Consider the following 23,632-nt stretch of genomic DNA (forward strand, 5'->3'; position numbering starts at 1 on the left):
AGAGAGGAGAACAGAAGACAGTGGAACAGCAGAGAGGGGAGAGCAGCAAATGAGAGCAGCAGACACAGGAGAACAGAAGACAGTAGAGTAGTAAAGATGAGAGAGCAGCAGACAAGACAGCAGCAGAGACGGAAGAGTGGCATGCAGGGAAACAGCAGAGACAGGAGAGCAGCAGAGAGAGAAGAGTAGCAGATGGAAGCAGCAAACAGGAGAGCAGTAGACAGGAGCAGCAGACAAAAGAGACAGAAGAGTAGCAGAGAGGGGAGAGTGACAGGGGAGCAGCAGAAAGGCAAGAGCAGCAGAGAGGGGAAAGTGCATACAGGGGAGTGGCAGAGAGGTGAGAGCGGCAGACCAGGAAATTGCAGAGAGGTGAGGGCGACAGAGAGGAGAGAGCAGCAGACAGGGGAGCAGCAGAGAGGAGAGAACAGAAGACAGTGGAGTAGCAGAGAGGGGACAGTAGCAGAGATGGAAGAGTGGCAAACAAGGGAGCAGCAGAGACAGGAGACTGATAGATGGGGAGCAGCAGAGAGAGGAGAGAAGCAGACAGGAGCAGGAGACAGGGTAGCAGAAGAGACTGGAGAGTGGCAGATGGGAGCAGCAACGAGGGAAGTGTGGCAGACATGAGTAGCAGAGGGGGAGAGTGACAGACAGGGGAGCAGAAGAGATGGGAGAGTGGCAGATAAGAGCAGCAGGGAGGGAAGAGTGGCAGATGTGAGTAGTAGAGAGGGAAGAGTGACAGACGGGGAGCAAGAGAGTGGAGAGTGGCAGATAAGAGCAGCAGGGAGGGAAGAGCGGCAGATGGGGAGCAGCAGAGAAGGGGGAGTGGCAGATAAGAGCAGCAGAGACAGGAGAGCAGCAAACTGGGGAGCAGAAAGAGAACGGCAGATAGGGGAGCATATTTAAAGTCCAGCTACATGCACACATCTCAGCGTTTCCAGCCCATGACTGCTGCGGGAAAGGTGTCCACAAAAGGCAAAAAGACCCCCAGGTTTAGTGACGCATTCATGAAATTCCATTTGGACACCATGGAGGCCGGCCGTGATGTCCTTTACCCTTGCTCCGGCTGCAGGCCGGGTAGTGGCATCACCAGTCCAGCATGGTAAGCAGTGGCAGCAGTGGTCAGTGCCAATGCTGCACAGAAGAGGTTGGCCATCCAATGCAGATAGAGGATGAATGATCTCACCCATACAGCCTGGGTAAGGCAACCATCTCATTGCTCTGAACTCACACAGTCGAGCCTATCATACATTCACTGGCATCTCACTCACTGTCAGCTCAAGGGGCATCACCACTCCTTCTCACACACACCCTCACATATCCATCTGGCCTCATCTCCTCTGGAGACTGTCTCCTCAGCCTTCATCATCTTGAGGCCAATTGCACAGATCAACATGTGCCCCCTCACACACACCCTGGGATACCGCCCCTTCCCCAAGCAAGCCCTAGCTCTGCAGCCATTGAAAAACCACACACGTATGGCTGATCTGGTACTAGAGACCTGCCCGTAAGCCCCCTTAAAAGTGATGTGGTGCTGCCTGTGAAGCCTGGCGCTGATGACTGCGAGTGCTGCCCGAAGCAAGGTGCACATTGCTTATGTGCTGTTGTTAAAAGCTAGTGTGTTCACCAGTGATGTGAGCAGACAATCCTACAGTGGCCATGGGGGTGGTGGTGGGGGGGTGGTGGTTGGCTGGCCTTATAATGACATGCTGATGTATTACAATAAGGTTCCCAATGTCCAGTGGCAGGAAACGTGGCCCACCATCAACGGGCTGAGTGGACAATCGCAAGCTGGTTTCATGCCGTCATGAAACCAGTCGTGACATATTGTCTGCTCATGCCACTGAACACGCCTGACGCCAGAAGGTACGGAAAATCCCAGCCATCATTCAACAGCGTTCATTTGCATTCATTTGATATTAATTGCACTCGAGCAATCATTTAGCTATCATTCAACACTACAAATACCATAACTGACATCAATGGCATCATTTGCCCCAGACTATAGCACTTTAGCAATTAGCAACATCACATAAGCATTCAGGCACCAAAAATGATCATAGCATTTATTTTTCCAACTTCTGAAATTCAATAGCTTCAAACATTATAAAACTGAGCTACCTTAGCAAAAGCAGACCCTGGTTTGATTGTGTGTTTTTTCTGTTTTTCTTTACAACCTATAGCTCATGCAGCACAACCCTGCCCACCCACACCCTCACTCAGCCATCTGCACTGACCCCCTCCCTCAGCAATGCCCACTGACCCACTTCCTCAGCCACGCCTACTGACACCTGCCATGAGCCACACCCACTGATCCCCCTCAGCCACGCCCACTGACCCCCTCCTTCAGCCAAGCCCATTGACACCCCACTCAGCCACACCCACCGATACCCTCCCTCAGCCAAGCCCACTGACACCCTCCCTCAGCCAAGTCCACTGACACCCTCCCTCAGCCAAGCCCACTGACACCCTCCCTCAGCCAAGTCCACTGACACCCTCCCTCAGCCAAGTCCACTGACACCCTCCCTCAGCCACACCCACTGACCCCCTCCTCAACCAAGCCCACTGACCCCCTCCCTCAGCCAAGCCCACTGACACCCTTCCTCAGCCACACCCATTGAGCCCCCTCAGCCACGCGCACTGACCCCCTCCCTCAGCCACACATACTGACCCCCCATCAGACACGCCCACTGACACCCCTCAGCCATGCCCACTAAACCCCCCTCAGCCACACACACTGACCCCCCTCAGTCACGCGCACTGACCCCCTCCCTCAGCCACACATACTGACCCCCCCATCAGACACGCCCACTGACACCCCTCAGCCACGCCCACTAAACCCCCCTCAGCCACACACACTGACCCCCCTCAGCCACGCGCACTGACCCCCTCCCTCAGCCACACCTACTGAACCCACCTCAGCCACACGCACAGAACCCCTCCGCCATGCCCACTGACCCCCCTCAGACATGCGCACTGTCCCCATTCTTCAGCCACACCCACCCATCCTCCAGCCACAACCACCCCCTCCCTTAGCCACGCCCACCCACCCCTCCCTCAGCCACAACCACCCCTCTCTCAACCACATCCACCCAACCCTCCCTCAGCCACATCCACCCCTCTCTCAGCCACACCCACCCAACCCCTCCCTCAGCCACACCCACTCCTCCCTCAGCTGCACTTACCCTCCTTCAGCCACACCCACCCCCCCTCAGCCACACCCCCCCATCTCTCAGCCACACCCAACCACCCCTCCTTCAGCCACACCCACCACTCTCTCAGCCGCACCCACCCCATTCCTCAGCCACACCCACCCACCCCATCCCTCAGCCACACCCACCCAAGACTCCCTCAGCTACACCCACCCACCCCATCCTTCAGCCACACCCACCCGTCCCTCAGCCACATCCACCCACCCCATCCCTCAGCCACACCAAAGCACCCCCATCCTTCAGCCACACCCACCCAAGACTCCCTCAGCCACACCCACCCATCCCTCAACCACACCCACCCCTCTCTTAGCCACACCCACCCACCCCTCCCTCAGCCACACTGACCCACCCCATCCTTCAGCCACACCCACCCAAGACCCTCAGATACACCCACCCACCCCATCCTTCAGCCTCACCCACCCGTCCCTCAACCACACCCACCCCTCTCTTTGCCACACTGACCCACCCCTCCCTCAGCCACACCAACCCACCCCCATCCTTCAGCCACCCCCAGCCCACCCTCAGCCACATCCACCCACCCCATCCTTCAGCCACACAGACCCACCCCCTCAGCCACACCCACCCACCCCTCCCTCAGCCACACCGACCCACCCCTTCAGCCACACCCACCTGCCCTTCCCTCAGCTACATCGACCCACCCCGTCCTTCAGCCACACCCACCCACTCCCTCAGCCATACCCACGCACCCCTCCCTCAGAAACACTGGCCCACCCCATCATTCAGCCGCACCCAGCCTTCCATCAGTCACACCCACCCCCTCCCTTAGCCACACCCACCCACCCCCTCCTTCAGACACCCCTACACATTCCCTTCTTTAGGCATGCCCACCCACCCCACCCTCAGCCACACCCACCCACCCCCTCCCTCAGCCACGCCCACCCGCCCCCTCCCTCAGCCACGCCCACCCACCCCACCCTCAGCCATGCCCACCCACCCCCTCCCTCAGCCACGCCCACCCACCCCCTCCCTCAGCCACGCCCACCCACCCCACCCTCAGCCACATCCACCCACCCCTTCCCACAGCCACACCCACTTGCCCTTTCCCTCAGCCACATCCACCCACCCCTTCCCACAGCCACACCCACCCACACCTCCCTCAGCCACACCAACCCTTCCATCCGCCACACCCGCCCCCTCCCTTAGCCCCGATCACCCATTGCTTCCCTCAGCCCCAACCACTCGCCCCTTCCCTCAGCCCCACCCACTCGCCCCTTCCCTCAGCCACACACACCCATTCTTTCCCTCAGCCACACACACCCACCCTTCCCACAGCCGCACCCACTCGCCCATTCTCTCAGCCACACACACCCATTCTTTCCCTCAGCCACACCCACCCACCCCTTTCCACAGCCACACCCACTCGCCCCTTCCCTCAGCCACACCAATCCTTCCATCTGCCACACCCGCCCCCTCCTTTAGCCCCGATCACCCATTGCTTCCCTCAGCCCCACCCACTCGCCCCTTCCCTCAGCCACACCCACTTGCCCCTTCCCTCAGCCACACCCACTCGCCCCTTCCCTCAGCCACACCCACCCATTCCTTCCCTCAGCCCGACCCACCCACCTCATTCCGCAGCCACACCCAACCACTCCTTTCCTCAGCCTCGCCCACCCACCCCTTCTCTCAGCCACACCCACACATCCCTTCCCTCAGGCACACACACCCACCCCTTCCCTCAATCACGCCCACCCACCCCTACCCTCAGCGACACCCACCCCTTCCCTCAGTAACGCCCACCCACCTCATTCCTCAGCCACACCCAACCACCCCTTCCCTCAGCCACACCCACCCACCCACCCTTTCTCTCAGCCACACCCACCCACCCCTTCTCTCAGCCACACCCACCCACCCCTTCTCTCAGCCACACCCACCCACCCCCTCCTTCAGCCACCCCTACACATTCCCTTCCTTAGGCATGCCCACCCACCCCACCCTCAGCCACACCCACCCACCCCCTCCCTCAGCCACGCCCACCCACCCCCTCCCTCAGCCACGCCCACCCACCCCACCCTCAGCCATGCCCACCCACCCCCTCCCTCAGCCACACCCACCCACCCCCTCCCTCAGCCACGCCCACCCACCCCACCCTCAGCCACATCCACCAACCCCTTCCCACAGCCACACCTCCCTCAGCCACACCAACCCTTCCATCCGCCACACCCGCCCCCTCCCTTAGCCCCGATCACCCATTGCTTCCCTCAGCCCCACCCACTCGCCCCTTCCCTCAGCCCCACCCACTCGCCCCTTCCCTCAGCCACACACACCCACCCCTTCCCACAGCCGCACCCACTCGCCCATTCTCTCAGCCACACACACCCATTCTTTCCCTCAGCCACACCCCCCCACCCCTTTCCACAGCCACACCCACTCGCCCCTTCCCTCAGCCACACCAACCCTTCCATCTGCCACACCCGCCCCCTCCTTTAGCCCCGATCACCCATTGCTTCCCTCAGCCCCACCCACTCGCCCCTTCCCTCAGCCCCACCCACTCGCCCCTTCCCTCAGCCACACCCACTCTCCCCTTCCCTCAGCCACACCCACTCGCCCCTTCCCTCAGCCACACCCACTCGCCCCTTCCCTCAGCCACACCCACTCGCCCCTTCCCTCAGCCACACCCACCCATTCCTTCCCTCAGCCCCACCCACCCTTCCCTCAGCCACACCCACTCGCCCCTTCCCTCAGCCACACCCACCCATTCCTTCCCTCAGCCCGACCCACCCACCTCATTCCGCAGCCACACCCAACCACTCCTTTCCTCAGCCTTGCCCACCCACCCCTTCCCTCAGCCACACCCACACAACCCTTCCCTCAGGCACACCCACCCCTTCCCTCAACCATGCCCACCCACCCCTACCCTCAGCGACACCCACCCCTTCCCTCAGTAACGCCCACCCACCTCATTCCTCAGCCACACCCAACCACCCCTTCCCTCAGCCACACCCACCCACCCCTTCTCTCAGCCACACCCACCCACCCCTTCTCTCAGCCACACCCACCCACCCCTTCTCTCAGCCACACCCACCCACCCCTTCTCTCAGCCACACCCACCCACCCCTTCTCTCAGCCACACCCACCCACCCCTTCTCTCAGCCACACCCAACCCCCCCTCTCTCAGCCACGTCCACCCACCCCTACCCTCAGCGACACCCACCCCTTCTCTCAGCCACACCCAACCACCCCTTCTCTCAGCCACGCCCACCCACCCCTTCCCTCAGCCACACCCACCCATTCCTTCCTTCAGTCAGGCACACACACCGTTCCCCCAGCCACACCCACTCGCACCTTCCTTCTGCCACGCCCACTTGCCCCTTCCCTCTGCCTCACCCACTCACCCCTTCCCTCAGCCACGCCCATTCACCCCTTCCCTTCGCCATGCCCACTCACCCCTTCCCTCTGCCATGCCCATCCGCCCCTTCCCTCAGCCATGCCCACCCACCCCTTCCCACAGCCACACCCACCCATCCCTTCCCTCAGCCACACGCACCCGCCCCTTCCCTCAGCCACACCCACTCGCCCCTTCCCTCAGCCACACCCACTCGCCCCTTCCCTCAGCCACACCCACTCACCCCTTCCCTCAGCCACACCCACTCACCCCTTCCCTCAGCCACACCCACTCACCCCTTCCCTCAGCCACACCCACTCACCCCTTCCCTCAGCCACACCCACTCACCCCTTCCCTCAGCCACACCCACTCACCCCTTCCCTCAGCCACACCCACTCACCCCTTCCCTCAGCCACACCCACTCACCCCTTCCCTCAGCCACACCCACTCACCCCTTCCCACAGCCACACCCACCCGCCCCTTCCCTCAGCCACACACACCTGCCCCTTCCCTCAGCCACACACACTCACCCCTTCCCTCTACCAATCCCATCCACCTCATTGCTCAGCCACGCCCACCCACCCCTTCCCTCAGCCATGCCCACTCGTCCACCCTCACCCCCAAGCATCAGATTGCAGTTCTCTCCCAATTTTCATCTCCACCATCCTCTGCCAAGCAATTTTCCTCCGCAACTGCCCCATATTGCAAAGATTCTCTTCCTCCTTCCGCCTCTCTCTTTCTCTCCCTCCATTGTCCCCTACTGCCCTTATTCCCCTCCCCTCCTGCCTTATTAATCTCCCTTCCCCCCCTCATTCACCTCCCCATTTATTCCCTTCCCCATACCCCTTATGCCCCTCCCCATTCCCCTTATTCTCCACCCCTTCCCCCCTTGTTCCCCTCCACCCCATGTTTTTCCCCTCCCCTTTCCAATTATTCTCAACCCCCTTATCTCCTCATTCTCCTCCCCTTCCCCATCATTCCCCCATTATTTCCCTCCCCTTTATGCCTTATTTCCCCCTTATGCCCCTCCCCTTCCCTCTTATTCTCTTTCCCCCTCCCCCTTGCTCCCCTCCCCTTCCCCCTTTATTCTCTTCCCCCATTATTCTCTTCCCCAGCCCCCTTATTGCTCTTCCTTTACCCCTCCTTCCCCTTCCCTTTTATTCCCTTCCCCCTTTATTCCGCTCCTACTCCCCTCCCTTACTCCCCTCCCACTTCGACCCTCTATCACCACCTCCCCCACCGCCGCCGGCAGCCAATACTGAATATCTCCATTTACAGGGCAGACTGGAAATTGGAAGTGTCATTTTCTAGAGCAGCCATGTGAAGATGTGAAGTCAGAGCAGAAGCGAGACTATCGTAGCAAGGTGCTGGGGAAGTCAGAGGCCCAGAGAGAGTATGGGAGGCCCCAAGGCCTGGAGACTGGAGGGTGGGGAGAGGCAGGAGGGAGGATGAAGCATTTGGAGGCTGGTGGGAGTGGGGTTAGAGTTTTGAGACTGGAGGGAGAGAGGTGGGAAAGTTTAGACCCTGAGATCTGGGGTGGGAGGGGGAGAATTTAGACCCTGAGACCTGGGGAGTGGGTGGGTGGAATGTATAGACCCTGAGACTAAAATGAATTAAGAACTGATCAGGTGGTGCCCTCAAGCATTTACTGTACAGTGAAAGTTTTTTTGGACTAAGTGAAAAACTGAATAAATTTAGATACTACTTAAGTAATTAATTTCCTTGTATTTTCCAATACAGGTTGGTGAGTGCATTTGAAAACTTCAAGCGTACTGGATAGCTTTGAGTGCGCTTGACAGTTTTGGGTATGCATGATATAGCTTTGAATGCACTCGATAGCTTTGAGTTTTTGTTTTGTTCATTCATGGGATGTGGGCTTTGCTGGCTGGGCCGGCATTTATGGCCATCCCTAGTTGCCCTTGAGAAGGTGATGGTGAGCTGCCTTCTTGAACCGTTGCAGTCCATGTGGTGTAGGTACACCCACAGTGCAGTTAGGAAGGGAGTTCCAGGATTTTGAGCCAGCGACAGTGAGGGAATGGCAATATATTTCCAAGTCAGAATGGTGAATTACTTGGAGGGGAATCTCCAGATGGTGGTATTCCCATCTATCTGCTGCCCTTATCCTTCTAGATGGCAGTGGTCATGGGTTTGGAAGGTGCTATCGAAGGAACCTTGGTGAATTCCTGCAGTGCATCTTGTAGATGGTACACACTGCTGCTACTGTGCATCGGTGGTGGAGGGAGTGAATGTTTGTGGATGTGGTGCGAATGAAGTGGGCTGTTTTGTCCTGGACAGTGTCCAGCTTCTTCAGTGTTGTGGAAGCTGCACTCATCCAGGCAATTGGAGAGTATTCCATCACACTCCTGACTTGTGCGTTGTAGATGATGGACAGGCTTTGGGGAGTCAGGAGGTGAGTTACTCATCACACGATTCCTAGCCTCTGACCTGCTCTTGTAGCCACAGTATTTATATGGCTAGTCCAGTTCAGTTTCTGGTCAAGGGTAACCCCATTGATAGTGGGTGATTTAGTGCACTATCAAATTTGATATCAAATTCATTACAAATTAGAACTATTGATGTCAAATTGTAATTGAGAGCATTGAGTACGCTTGAAAGCAAAAATTATATTAAAATTTTCAAGTAGAGCTGAAGAGGAGATGAATATGATTTAGTCACAGAATCAAAGAAAGTTATAACACAGAAGGAGACCATTCAGCTGGTTGTGTCTGTGCTGACTCTCAGCAACAGAAAATCACCTAGTCCCACTCCCATGCCTTTTCACCACATCTATAAATATGCTAGCCACGAAGTTCTCAACTTCGTGGATGTGTTTCAGTGATGGCAGTTGCCATTCAGGCTCTGAAATCCAGGGCTCAAGCTATTGCAGCTAATGACATTTCCTGCACATATGAGAAGCATCCTATAACTCCCAAATGGAACACTGTGTCCACTCCATGGGTCTGAGCATGGCTCTATTTATCAGAAAATACTTAATACTTAAATGGACACACCAGCTACTCACCAATCAGCTGCTTCTCCTGCTGACCTCAGTTGATTTTATGGAGAGGTTAACTGAAATATTTTAGTTAATTCTTATTAACTAAAAGACTTAGATGTTAATTTACTGGAAAATTTTGAATGATTTAGTGTTAATATCCATTATTATTTAATTATAACATTATCTTCTAGATATGATTAATTGATTGAGCACTGATTGTAATTATGTCATATTGGCTTTAGTTTTAGTACCTGCACTACTTGATCAATCAATTTGGCCTTGCTTTATATTTGATTGATTCCAATTACATTAAAAACTCGGTCTGTAGCTCTGTAGGTTACACTTTCAAGTTGTGAAACCATGCTTTATATCAAAAATGATTTTTGAATTTACTGGCTGGAAACAGGTTTTTTTTTTAAAAAAAAGACTAAAGCCACAATCCAGTGACTTGTGATTACAGTCAAAGATGGCTGTACATTTGCATCATTATACCTTGTGCATTTCAAGACTATTGAAATAGAGACAACCTGTCTGCAAAGCTGCACCAAGAACAATTGACTTGTAAGAGATGAATGGAGGCTATTTCCTACCCTATTGCCAAAATTTTCTGACGATCACATGTGTAGTCAACCATTAGACATAATCACTTGGACAATGGGACCTTTGTTGAGAGAGGAATTCCCAGCAATGATCTAATCAAGATAACTGTAATACACTAGCCATGATCATATTTGGGTAGTTGGAGAGAGCAGCTAATGCAACAAGACAACCCTTTGTGTGTTTTAAGCACTTGCTTTCTCTGCAGAATTGGACAAGCAACTGAGGCATTGAAGGAACAAAACCCTGAGTGGGTTCCTTGCCTCCCTTTCTCTCTCTCAATCCAACTCACAAGTTTTGAACCCTGTCTATTGATTTGACTTTCCAAGTGCCAAAGACAGAGATTCTAAAAAGAACTCAACCCAGTGCTGCTGTCTCCAGAAGGCTATAGCTTTAACCATTGGGTTGGGGCTCCATTTAAACCATATAACTAAGGCTGTAGATCAGGCTTTGATGTAAAAGCCTGAGGGGTCAGTGAGAGGGGTCAGTGAAAGGAAATTTAGAAATGTAAAAAGAAAAGTTGGGAAAATAGAGCAGTGTGGAAACTTGGGTGAAGATAAGTGGTGTGACAGGAAGAGGCAAAGAATTTTAACAGTAATATTGCCATCATGAATAATGACTAGCATTAAGCCTGGAGGTTGGGAGGCTTTTAGAAACCAGCAAAGGGCCACCAAAAAATTGATTAAAGGGAAAAAAATAGAATCACAATAAACTAGAAAGTAATATCAAAACAAACTGTGGAGCTGGTGGCACACTGGACGAGTATCCCAGGGACCCAGAGTAATGCTCTGGGGGCCTGGGTTCAAATTCCACAATGGCAGATAGTGAAATTTGAATTCAATAAAAATCTGGAATTAAAAGTCTGATGATGATCATGAAACCATTGCTGATTGTCGTAAAAACCCATCTGGTTCACTAACATCCTTTAGGGAAGGAATTCTGCAATCCTTACCTAGCCTGGCCTACACATAACTCCAGACCCACAGCAATGTGGTTGACTCTTAAATGCCCTCTGAATAAGGGCAATTAGAGATGGGCAATAAATGCTGGCCTAAACAGTGATGCCCACATCCCATGAATGCATAAAAATAAGTTGTAAGAGCTCCTACATAGGAAGTGTAGTAAAAGTAAATGTCTCTTACAGCCTGGGACAAAAAAAATAGAATGAGGGTTAAGGAAAAGACAGATATTATCTAAACTTTTTGTATCTGCCTTCATATTTGAAGACGCAAAAAGTATACCAAAAGTACTGGGGAACCAAGGGTCTATTGAGAATGGGGAACCTGTAGAGAAAAGGTACATGTTTAATTAATCAATCAAAAAGCCAACAAATCCCCTGGACTTGATGGCTTGTTTCCTAGGGTTCTAAAAGAGGTTGCTGAGAGTATTTACATTGGTTTCAAACTTCCAAAATTCCCTAGATTCTAGAATTTCTCTGCAGATTAGAAGGTAATACTGCAATTACAGAAAGGAGGGAGAGAGAAAACAGGGAACTGCAGGCAAGTCAGCCTGACATCAGCCATTGGGGAATTCTGGAATCCATTATTAAGGAGGTTAACAAGGCACTTCAAAAATTGGGTGATTAGGCAGAATCAGCATGGTTTTCTGAAAGGAAAATCGTGTTTGACAGATTTATTAGAGTAATTTGAGGATATAACTAGTAGAGTGGGGGAGGGAGATGTGGTTAGCTCCGTTGGTTAATGTGTGGTATTTAATAATACTAATGGCATGAGTTTCATTGCCGTATTGGCTGAGGTAGTTCTTGGGGTCTGTCTCCTCTCTTTACACCATAGTAAAATCATGGCTTGGTAATGCTGCATGAAGAGAGAGAGAGAGTAAGATAAAGTGCAGCCAGTAGATATAGTATACTTGGATTTACAAAAGGCGTTCAATGAGGTGCCACATAAAACATTACTACAAAAGGGAAGGGTTCATGGAGTTGGGGGTAAGATATTAGCATGGATAGAGGATTGGTTAACAGATAGAAAGCAAAGAATAGGGATAAATGAGTCATTTTCAAGTTGACAGGCTAAAACCACTGGGTGTCACAAGTATCAATGCTGGTGCCAAAGTTATTTACAATCTATAATCATGACTTTGATAAAGGAACCAAGTGTAATCTATCCAAGTTTGCTGACAATACAAAGTTAGATGGGAATGTAAGCTGTGAATAGGACACAAAGAGGTTACAAAGACATATTGACAAGTTAAGTGAATATGCAATAAAGTGACATGTCGAACATAATGGGCAGAATTTCCCCATCGGCAATTTGGGGCCAGGGCCCGCTCGCTGACAGGAAAATGACGCAGGATGACGTCAGGAGGAACCCATAAGACCATAAGACATAGGAGCAGAAATTAGGCCATTCAGCCCATCGAGTCTGCTCCACCATTCAATCATGGCTGATAGGTTTCTCAACCCCATTCTCCCGCCTTCTCCCCGTAACCTTTTATCTCCTTTCCAATCAAGAACCTATCTATCTTGGTCTTAAATACACTCAATAAACTGGCCTCCACAGCCTTCTGTGGCAAAGAATTCCATAGATTTACCACTCTCTGGCTAAAGAAGTTTCTCCTCATCTCTGTTCTAAAAGGTCTTCCCTTTACTCTGAGGCTGTGCCCTCAGGTCCTAGTCTCTTCCACTAATGGAAACATCTTCCCCATGTCCACTCTATCCAGGCCTTTCAGTATTCTGTAAGTTTCAATCAGATCCCCCCTTCTAAACACCATCGAGTATAGACCCAGAGGCCTCAAATGTTCCTCATATGTTAAGCCTTTCATTCCTGGGATCATTCTTGTGAACCTCCTCTGGACCCTCTCCCGGGCCAGCACATCCTTCCTGAGATATGGGGCCCAAAATTGCTCACAATATTCTAAATGTGGTCTGACCAGAGCCTTAAAAAGCCTCAGCAGCACATCCTGCTTTTATATTCGAGCCCTCTTGAAATAAATGCCAACATTGCATTTGCCTTCCTAACTACCGACTCAACCTGCAAGTTAACCTTAAGAGAATCCTGGACTAGGACTCCCAAGTCCCTTTGCACTTCAGATTTCTGAATTCTCTCCCCATTTAGAAAATTCTTCTTACCAAAGTGCATGACCTCACAATTCCCCATATTGTATTCCATCTGCCACTTCTTTGCCCATTCTCCTAACCTGTCTAAATCCTTCTGCAGCCTCCCCGCCTCCTCAATACTACCTGTCCCTCCACCCATCTTTGTATCATGTGCAAACTTAGCCAGGATGCCCTCAGTTCCTTCATCTAGATCATTAATGTATAAAGTGAAAAGTTGTGGTCCCAACACTGACCCCTGCGGAACTCCACTAGTCACCAGCCGCCACCCTGAGAAGGACCCCCTTATCCCCCTCTCTGCTTCCTGCCAATCTTCTATCCATGTTAGTACCTTGCCTCTAACACCATGGGCTCTTATCTTACTGAGCAACCTCCGATGTCATCCCGGTCCATTTAAATATTGAGGAAGGTGGGCGGACAGCAAAATCGGCTGTCCACTCGCCAACCTGCCAATGGCCAATTAACTTGATCGAGTTTTTCGAGGAAGTGACAAAGATGATCGACGCTGGAAGGGCAGTGGATGTTATCTACATGGATTTCAGTAAGGCCGTTGACAAGGTCCCTCATGGCAGACTGGTACAGAAGATAAAGTTGCACAGGATCAGAGGTGAGCTGGCAAGATGGATACAGAATTGGCTTGGTCATAGAAGATAGAGGGTAGCAGTGGAAGGGTGCTTTTCTGAATGGAGAGCTGTGACTAGTGATGTTCCGCAGGGATCAGTGCTGGGACCTTTTTCTGTTTGTAGTATATGTAAATGATTTGAAGGAAAATGTAACTGGGCTAATTAGTAAGTTTGCAGACGACACTAAGGTTGGAGGAGTTGCAGATAGTCAAAGGATACAATCGGATATAGATCGGTTGGAGACTTGGGCGGAGAAATGGCAGATGGAGTTTAATCCGGACAAATGTGAGGTAATGCGTTTTGGAAGGTCTAATACAGGTAGGAATTATACAGTAAATGGCAGAACCCTTAAGTGCATCGACGGACAGAGGGATCTGGGTGTACAGGTCCACAGATCACTGAAAGGGGCAATGCAGATGGATAAGGTAGTCAGGAAGACATATGGCATGCTTGCCTTCATTGGCAGAGGTATTGAGTATGAAAGCTGGGAAGTCATGCTGCAGCTGTATAGAACCTTGGTAAGGCCACGCTTGGAATATTGCGTGCAATTCTGGTCGCCACATTACCAGAAGGATATGGAGGCATTGAGAGGGTGCAGAGGATGTTTACCAGGATGCTGCCTGGTCTGGAGGTTATTAGTTATGAGGAGAGGTTGGAGAAGCTCGGATTGTTCTCTCTAGAGCGACATAGATTGAGGGGCGACTTGATAGAAGTTTACACAATTATGAGCGGCATGGACGGAGTAGATAGTCAGAAGCTTTTTCCCAGGGTGGAAGAGTCAATTACTAGGGGACATGGATTTAACGTGAGAGGAGAAAACATTAGAGGAGATGTGCAGGGCAAGTTTTTTACACAGAGGTTAGTGAGTGTCTGGAATTCGCTGCCAGAGGAGGTGGTGGAAGCAGGTACAAAAGTGGTGCTTAAGAGGCAGCTTGACAAATATGAATAGGATGGGAATAGAGGGGTACGGACCCTGGAAGTGCAAAATGTTTTAGTTTGACGGACAATATGATTGATGCAGGCTTGGAGGGCCAAAGGACCTGTTCCTGTGCTGTACTTTTCTTTGTTCTTCGAGTATATTCAAGGCTGAGATCGATAGATTTATGGAATCTAAAGAACCAAAGCATAGGGGAATCATTGAGAAAATCGATTTGAATTCCAAGATCAGCCATGATCTTACTGACTGGCGGAGCAGGCTTGAGGAGCCGTATGACCCACTCCTGCTCCTATTTCTTACGTTCTTCTGTTCTTAAAAGTATGCTGTGGTGAGATCAGACTGCATGATGATTAGGTGACCAGCAGTGGTGGATAGTTGAAGGAAAGGTAATGATGTCAGGGGAATCAGAATGAAGGAAAGTAAGCAGAACAATAGATCCTGCTGAAGGTGAATTGGGTATGTGAATTGTAGGAAAGGCCATGTTTGAGAATGACATTGTAATTTAGTTGTGTCATGATTAAGTAATCAAAGTATATCAATTAACCTAATATGATATTCTGCTTAAATGTAGTCAATGTAAGGCTCTGTATCAAACCATGTGAGCCTTTGTCTGTAGCTGCAACCTTACTTGACAAATGAAATACACCACATGGTCCCAGTCCTGTGCAGAGTGAACTTTTACAGAATAAGTGCTGTGAAGTCAGGCATGGCAGAGCAGATCCAAGTATGAAACTTACTAGCCATTATCACTTATCAGTTATACATAAGTTAGAAGGCCCTAATGTGTGAAGAAAACAGCCGTGTCTTCAAACCATTAGCCTTATGTCTTTAATTAATTTAACATGTGCTTTCTTAAAAGAGGAACAGTCACCTTGTTTCAAAGTATACAACAGCATTACTTTAATTACAGAACCTAATTCTAAAGTTACAGAATCAGTGTTGTAGTTATGTAGAGACTTTTATTCCTTATAGACATGCATCATGCCTCTTATCTGTAAATTTTGCTGTGCCCATAGCCAAACTGTTCCAGTACAGTACAGGAATCTACCCAGCTATGTGCAATAAATGCTGGCCTAGCCAGCGACACCCACATCCCATGAATGAATGAATTTAAAAAGTCACAGGGACAGGAGGGGCAAAGGCACATGGAAGACAGGAAGGGAATGCTCAAAGGTTTATTTTTGCTATTTGCGTTATATAATGAGTTAAGTTATAAATTTGGATTACAACGTGCATTTTCTAGTGTCTTATATTTATGTGTTGTGTGAAAGGTGTGCTGATCAGCGATGGAGGAAAAGTAAGGAGTGTGGGGCTGTTGCTGAATGGAAAGGTGTCATTGAGGTTACTGCTATGATTCATTAATGATTTCATCATACAGAGCCAGGGTATCTATTGTACCAACAACAGAAGATAAATGGCAGTAAGGGCTTTTCCTTCAAAATTGTCAGCTTGAGCAGCATGTAGCAAACTACTATAAATCTTGATTGCTGCTCTGCAGAGTGCTGGAGGACTCGTCCAGATTGGCCCAGGCAGCAGAACACCTATCAGCTTGATGCTGATAGTGTGCTCTTATTCTGGAGCTTTCCCAGTGCATCGTGAGCCAATTGAACTGTCCAAACTTGAGGCAGCAGAGAAAAAACCTGAGATGAAATGAAGAGACAGCTGAATCCTTTGGGAAAATCTTGAATAATATCAATTACAATGTGGATCTAAAATAGCTGTTTTCTGGACAACTTAATGGATTGTGTGAAGCTTATGTAAATAAATTACAGTTAAGGTTAAAAAACATTAAAGTTCCTTGTGGCAGCATAGCTCTGCATAGTTCCCAAAGCAGTGTCATGAGCCATGTGATGGATCAATAATCTTTGTTGTTCAGCAGCCAGCCTTGCTGATTTAAATACAGATGGAACAGAGGATTACCATAAAATAAATGAATCAAGACTACTCAGGATAATGGGTATTCCTGCCTGTTGAACTGCCTATGGCAACACACCAACTGCATATGAAATGGAATGCCTATTGGTTCATCAAAATGACAGAGTTCAGATGAAGTGATGTGCATACAGCGCACTGTGGGGAAGCCTGCAATCCACATAAAGCCTCACGTGCTCCTGCCTGCTTGCTTTTGGAAGAGGGAATGAGTTGATGCTAAAACAAAAACAAAAATACCTGGAAAAACTCAGCAGGTCTGACAGCATCTGTGGAGAGGAGCACAGTTAACATTTCGAGTCCATATGACTCTTCATCAGAACTGAGGGAATATAGAAATGAGGTGAAATATAAGCTGGTTGAGGGGGGTTGGACAGGTAGAGCTGGGTAGAGGGCCAGTGATAGGTGGAGGCAAAGGAGAGATTGCCAAAGATGTCATAGACAAAAGGACAAAGGGGTGTTGACGGTGGTGATATTAGCTAAGAAATGTGCTAATGGTGACCTTAAGGATAGGAAGCAGGGCGAGCAAGTAACAGATAGCCCTAGTGGGGGGTGGGGGTGGGTTGGGGGGAAGAGATTGAAATAGGCTAAAAGGTGGAGATGAAACGATGGATGGAAATACATTTAAAAATAATGGAAATAGGTGGGAAAAGAAAAATATATTTTAAAAATAGGTGGATTGGAAAGTGGGTGGGGCTGGAGGAGAGAGTTCATGATCTGAAGTTGTTGAACTCAATGCTAAGTCCGGAAGGCTGTAAAGTGCCTAGTTGGAAGATGAGGCGCTGTTCCTCTGGTTTGCGTTGAGCTTCACTGGAACATTGCAGCAGGCCAAGGATAGACATGGGGGCATGAGAGCAGGGTGGTGTGTTGAAATGGCAAGCGACAGGGAGGTCCGGGTCATGCTTGCGCACAGACCAAAGGTGTTCTGCAAAGCGGTCACCCAGTCTGCGTTTGGTCTCTCCAATGTAGAGGAAACCACATTGGGAGCAACGAATGCAGTAGACTAAATTGAGGGAAGTGCAAGTGAAATGCTGCTTCACTTGAAAGGAGTGTTTAGGCTCTTGGATGGTGAGGAGGGGGGAAGTAAAGGGGCAGGTGTTGCACCTTCTACAGTTGCATGGTCCTTAGCTAATATTACCACCATTAACACTCCTTTTGTCTATGAAATCTTTGGCAATCTCTCCTTTGCCTCCACCTAACACTGCCCTCTATCCAGCCCTATCTGCCCCACCCCCCTCAACCAGCTTATATTCCCTCAATTCTGATGAAGAGTCATTCAGACTCGAAACGTTAACTGTGTTCCTCTCCGCAGATGCTGTCAGACCTGCTGAGTTTTTCCAGGTACTTTTGTTTTTGTTTCAGATTTCTAGCATCTGCAGTATTTTGCTTTTATCTTAATGAGTTGATGCTGTCTCTTTGTATATCGAGAGCCTCAGGTGATTTCTCTTCTGCAGCAGGGTACGGTAAACTGGGAGTTGTTTATGTCGACAGCAGCAGAGTGGAAGGAGCCAGAAGCATAAAAGAGCCCCAGTCATCTTGGAAGCCAGAGGCAATGCAGCCCTTGCCCTGCTTTGAGGTTGCATTGTGGCTAAAAGAGTTGGCAGGTTTAGTCATAACCAGTTTTGCGAAACAAAGGTGCCTTAAACATTGGTCCTATTGGTCCCTGCAGGGATATGAGAAGGCAGGAGGTAAGAGAATTGGTCCCCAAAAACCTACTGCAGATACGTGATGGCACAGTGGTATTGTCACTAGACTAGTAATCCAGAGATGCAGGGTAATGCTTGGGACCCGGGTTCGAATGGTTCTACTGGAGGCAGCTCACCACCAAGGGCAACTAGGGATGAGCAATAAATGCTGGCCCAGCCAGCAACACCCACGTTCTGTGAATGAATTAAAAAATCAGTGAGTCATAGAAAGTTTAGAGCACAGGAAGGTTCATCATATCTGCGTCAGCCAAAAATTGAGCCACTCAGTCTAACCCATTGGCTCATAGTCTCCCTGTTGAGAGCCCTTCTCCCCTCCCCCCTTGCTTTCCTAGCACCTTGTCCTGCCCTGCAATGTTTCTTGTCATTCTCTCATTCAGGTTCAATTCCCAGAGGAAGCCTTACTGGACCAGTTTTTCAGCCAGCAATTTGGCAGCACAATAAAAGTATTTCAACAGCAGGAAAATTGCTGAAGATTATTAAAACTGTAGATTATTGAAACGTCATGCAATTATAGAATAATCTAAAAAAGTGTACAATTGCACCAGCAATCAGTAGAAATAATCCAGCAAGACATCTGCTCATATTCTTTAAAAATCCTTCATGTCATTTAACATTGTGTTCAATTGTGTAAGATAAAGACAGAGCACCAGTTGAAGCATGGCATTGAAAAATAATGGCGCAGGTATTAAATCAATGTTGCACACTGATTGATATCATGATCAGTTGTGTGCTGCCTGCACTGTTAGCAAAAGGGGTGAGGGAGAAAGGAGAGAAAGACAGCTGGGAGAGGGTTGGGGTGTGCAGGGAGGAAGAGGGATGAGGTGTGACGGGAAGGAGAGATGGTTGTGATGGAGGAAATGGGTTGTGTGTGATGGAGAGAGAGAGATGAGGTGAGATGGAGGAGAGAGATGGGGTGAGATGGAGGAGAGATGGGGTGAGATGGAGGAGAGGGATGGGGTGTGATGGAAGGATAGGGTGCAATGGAGGGAGGGGGTGTTTGATGGAGAGATGTGGTGGGCTGGAGGGAGAGGGGGAGGATGTGTTGGAGGGAGAGGGGGAGGGTCTGATGGAGGAAGTAGATAGTGTTTGATGGAGAGAGAGGTGGTGTTTGATGGAAGGAAAGATGAGGTGTGATGGGGAGGGATGGGGCATGACGAAGAAGGGGAGGTTGTGATAGAGGAAGCAGGTAGTGTTTGATGGATAGAGAGATGGGGTGCAATGGAAGGAGAGATGAGGTGCGATGGAGAGAGAGCGATGGGGTGTGATGGAGGAAGAGGGGGAGGATGTGATGGAGGAACCAGGCAGTGTGTGATGCAGGGAGAGAGAGATGAAGGAAGGGGGGTGATGCCTGTGTGTGACGGAGAGAGAAATGTCTGTGATGGGGGAGGGGGATGGGATGGAATGGAGGGAGAGGGATGGGGTGTGATGGAGGGAGAAAGATGGGCGTGATGGAGGGAGAGGGGCAGGTTGTGATGGAGGAAGCATATAGCGTATGATGGAGAGAGATGGGCTGTGATGGAGGGAGGGGGTTAGTGTGTGATGCAGAGATGGACGGGGCGTGATGGAAGGAGAGCGATGGGGCATGTTGTAGGGAGGGGGATGGGGCGTGATGGAGGGAGAGGGAAGGGGCGTGATGGAGGGAGAGGGATGGGGCGCGATGGAGGGAGAGGGACGGGGTGCGATGGAGGGAGAGGGACAGGGCACAATGGAGGGAGAGGGAAGGGGCGCAATGGAGGGAGAGGGACGGGCGCGATGGCGGGAGAGGGAAGGGCACAATGGAAGGAGAGGGATGGGGCACGATGGAGGGAGAGGGAAGGGGCGCAATGGAGGGAGAGGGACAGGGCGCAATGGAGGGAGAGGGAAGGGGCACAATGGAGGGAGAAGGGAGGTTTTGATGGAGAGATGTAGTGTGCTGGAGGAGAAGAGGAAGATGTGATGGAGGGAGAAGATACTGTGTGGTGGAGAGAGGGATGAGCTATGATGGAGGGGTAGGGATGGGCTGCGATGGAGCGGGAGGGGAGGTTTTGATGGAGAGATGTAGCTTTCTGGAGGGAGAAGAAGATGATGTGATGTAGGGAGAGGGGGAGGATGTGATGGAGGGAGAGGGGAGGATGTGATGGAGGGAGAGAGGGAGGATGTGATGTAGAGAGAGAGAGATGGGCTGTGATGGAGGGAGGGGGTTAGTATGTGATGCAGAGATGGACGGGGTGCGATGGAGGGAGAGCGACGGGGCGTGATGGAGGGAGAGGGACGGGGCACGATGGAGAGAGGGAAGGAGCGCGGTGGAGGGAGAGGGATGGGGTGCATTGGAGTGAGAGGGATGGGCTGCGATGGAGCGGGAGGGGAGGTTTTGATGGAGAGATGTAGTTTGCTGGAGGGAGAAGAAGAGGATGTGATGGAGGTAGAGGGGGAGGGTGTGATGGAGGAAGCGGGTAGTGTATGATGGAGGGAGAGGGACGGGGTGTGATGGACAGAGAAGGATGGGGTTGTGATGGAGTGTGAGGCTCTTCAGAGCTCTGAAGAGTCATATGGTCTCCAAATGTTAACTCTGTTTCTCTGTTCACAGATGCTGTTTGACCCGCTGAGTTTTTCCAGCATTTTCTGGTTTGGTTTTAGATTCCCAGCATCGGCAGTATTTTGGTTTTCTCTTGAAGAGCAGGCTGTTGTTTTTCTTGGAGGTCTGCTTCGTGGTGTTTCACCAGTGGATGTCAAGCAGCAGACTGCTTGTGAGGCTAAAGAGGTAATGTCAAAACTGTCCATAAGGGGCAGAGGCTTGGATCATGCGACAATTTGCATTAATGGTTAATTGCAGCTTAACATTCAGTTTCTGTGCTTCTGCCCAGAATTTCAGTGTTCCTCCTTTGGAGAGAGACAGGTGGTTTTTAGTATAATGAGTGTCTATCACACTGTGATAGTTCCAATTGAGGAGCCAGTTTATCTACACTTCCTCTGCTTCCGCTGATTACAATGATATGTTAGATACCATGGGCTGAGTGAAGAATTCTTTTGTTCTTGCAACGCCTGGTGGTTGCTCCCAGAACAAAGGGCCAATCCTGTAATCATGCCAAGTGTAACAGCCATCCTTTTTGGTTCAGCAGAAAATCCATTTTAAAAAATAGTGGTAAGAATAAAGTTTTGAACATAGTGTTGATTTCTTTTCAAGTCACACAAACCCAACACTTGCCAATGTTTGTTCGTGCCATCTCTGCTTTCCTATTTCCCATTTTATTTTCACTCCTACACTTTTTTACTCTTTTAGGTTTTCTCCACTACTGAGTTCTCATTATCTCTTTCATGCTTCCCTTTTTTCCCTTTATTCTCTCCTTTAAGTCCCTTGACACCCAGCAGGCTTTGGAAAGGTAAGTCCCGATCTTTTTCATTAAGGGAATATACACACCTGAGCCCTCGCAAACTCTTTCTTGGTCATTTTCATCAAAATGCTACCCAACTAAAACCCTTTTCACCGGCCCAGTTTCATTACCTAATACTAAGTTTAGAAAGGCACTCCTCTCTAGTTTGCTTGGCATGCAACAGGTTGGCTAAAAAAGTCTTCCAAAAGCTTTTTTAAAAATTTGCCACTCTGTACCATTCAGAAAATTCTATCCCAGTTAAAAATAGGGTGGTTGAAATCACTCACTATTATAGCACTGTTTTTTGCTTTTCAGATATTTGTCTGTCAACTCCTCTATCTCTCTGACTGTTTGGAGCTCTACATGATTCCATCTCCTGACTGTTTGGAGCCCTAAATGATTCCAAGTCTCTGACTGGAGCTCTATATAATTCCATCTGCCAGACTGCTTGGAGCTCTATATGATTCCATCTCTCTGACTGTTTGGAGGTCAATATGATTCAATCTCTCCGACTGTTTGGAGCTTGATATGCTTCCAGGTCTCTGACTATTTGGAGAACTAAATGATTCTATCTCTCTGATTGTTTAGAGCTCTCTATGATTCAATCTCTCTGACTGTTTGGAGCTTGATATGCTTCCAGGTCTCTGACTATTTGGAGAACTAAATGATTCTATCTCTCTGATTGTTTAGAGCTCTATACGATTCCATCTCTCTGACTGTTTGGAGCTCTATACAATTCCATCTCTCTGACTGTTCGGAGCTCTATATGCTTCGATAGCTCTGTCTGTTTTGAGCTCTATAAGATTCCTTCTCTCTGCCTAATTGGAGCACTATATGATTCCCTCTCTCTGGCTGTTTGGAGCTCCATAAGACGACACCTCTGCGACTGTTTGGAACTCAAAATCATTCCATCTCTCTGAATGTTTGGAGCTCGAGATGCTTCAATATCTCTGACTTTTTGTAGCTTGATATGATTCCATCTCTCTGACTGTGATTGTTTGGAGCTCTACATGCTTCAATGCCTCTAAATTTGCAGCTGTATATGATGCCATCTCTATGACTGTTTGGAGGTCTATATGATTCCATCTCTCTGACTGTTTGGACCTCTCTATGATTTCATCTCTCTGACTGTTTGGAGCTCTATAAGATGCCATCTTGGCGACTGTTTGGAACTCAAAATCATTCCATCTCTCTGACTGTTTGGAGTTCGAGATGCTTCAATGTCTCTGAGTGTTTGCAGCTGTATATGATGCCATCTCTCTGACTGTTTGGACCTCTCTATGATTCATTCTCTCTGACTGTTTGCAGCTCTATATGCATCCATAAATCTGAGTGGAGCTCTTCATGCTTCTATCTCTCTGACTGTTTGTGGCTCTATATGATTCCATCTCTCTGAATGTTTGGAGCTAAATATGATTCCATCTATCAGACTGTTTGGACTTCTATATGATTCCATCTCTCTAACACTTTGGAGCTCAATACGATTCTGTCTATCTGCCTGTTTGGAGCTCTATGTGATTCCATCTCTCCGAATGTTTGGAGTTCAATATGATTGCAGCTCTCTGACTCTTACGAGCTCTATATGATTCCATCTCTCTGAATGTTTGGAGCTTAATATGATTCCATCTATCTGACTGTTTGGATCTCTATATGATTCCATCTCTCCTACTGTTTGGAGTTCGAAATGATTGCATCTCTCTGACTGTTTGGAGCTCTATATGATTCAATCTCTCTGACTGTTTGGAGCTCTATATGCTTCAATGTTTCTGTCTGTTTGCAGCTGTTTATTATTACTTCTCTCTGACTATTTGGAGCTCTATATGATTCCATCTCTCTGCCTGTTTGGACCTCTCTAAGATTCATTCTC

Source organism: Carcharodon carcharias, chromosome 10, assembly GCF_017639515.1.
Source record: "Carcharodon carcharias isolate sCarCar2 chromosome 10, sCarCar2.pri, whole genome shotgun sequence".
Classification (NCBI taxonomy): Eukaryota; Metazoa; Chordata; class Chondrichthyes; order Lamniformes; family Lamnidae; genus Carcharodon; species Carcharodon carcharias.